This window comes from Corvus brachyrhynchos, unplaced genomic scaffold (assembly GCF_000691975.1).
Source record: "Corvus brachyrhynchos isolate BGI_N302 unplaced genomic scaffold, ASM69197v1 scaffold47, whole genome shotgun sequence".
Classification (NCBI taxonomy): domain Eukaryota; kingdom Metazoa; phylum Chordata; class Aves; order Passeriformes; family Corvidae; genus Corvus; species Corvus brachyrhynchos.
The window spans coordinates 1,014,999-1,016,141 of record NW_008239292.1 but is presented as its reverse complement, the minus strand read 5'-3'; positions in this window follow the sequence as shown (position 1 = coordinate 1,016,141).

Genomic DNA, 1,143 nt, shown 5'->3' with positions numbered 1-1,143 from the left:
TCCCGGGAATTTCGAGGGGTGAAAGCAAAGCCGGCTGTGAGAGGCTGAAAGGCTTTTCCCGATGGCAGCCAGCACGAATCCAGGAATTTTTTGGGATCAATTTTTCCACTCGCGGGCAGCGTTTTCTATGCAAAGTGGGGTTAAAAAAGGGCTTTTTTGGGTTCTTTTCAAAAGCCATAAAGAGATTTTTTTGCTTTTCTATATTTGATAGAAATTCCTAAAGATCCCAGAATCCCAAGGCGATCCCAGCCTTCCCGGAATTCCAGGGGGGGTGGTGTCGATCCATCTTCTCCACTATGGTGCTGTGAACTTATTAAAGGAAAACCACAAAAAAAGAGGACAAAAAAAAAAAAAAAGAATTCTTTTAAAAGAGATTTTTTTGCCTCCGTTTTACCGAGGGAAAAAAAAAAAAAGAATTAATTAAAGGAGAAAATTAATTAAGACAGGGGAAAAAAACTTAATGAAAAAAGGAAAAAAAACTTAATGAAAAAAGGAAAAAAAAATTAATGAAAAAAGGAAAAAAAATTAATTTAAAAAGGAAAAAATAATTAAAAAGAAAAAAATAATTTAAAAAAGAGAAAAAATTAATTAAAAAAAGAGGAAAAATAATTTAAAAAAGAGAAAAAATAATTTAAAAAAAGGAATAAAAATAATTTTTAAAAAAGAAAAAATTCATTAAAAAAAAGAAAAAAATCGTTAAAAAAGGAAAAAGTTAATAATAAAAAACTAAGTTGAAAAAAGGAAAAAAAATTTTAAAAAGGAAAAAAATAAATTTAAAAAAGGAAAAAAAAATTTTAAAAAAGGAAAAAAAAACCCCCTAGATTAAAACTATTTTTGAAAAGGGAGGAGAGAGAAATGAAAGGATTCCTTCGTAAGGTGGGAGCCGATTTTTATCCCCTCCAGACGCACACGGAGCAGGGAGAGGAGAATTCCCGGCCCGAGGCTGCTCCCAGACCCTCCCAGGGTGATTTTCCCTGGGCTCAATTCCCGTTGCTTTTGTCCCTGCAGGAAAATCCAAGGTTTTGGATGAAATCCTAAAAAAAAACCCATCCAAAATTCGGCGCTGGAAAAGCGGCCGCTGGCGCCGCTCTGCCCCCGTCCCGTCACTCCCAAAGAATATTTGGGATTGGGGAAGGTGGGATC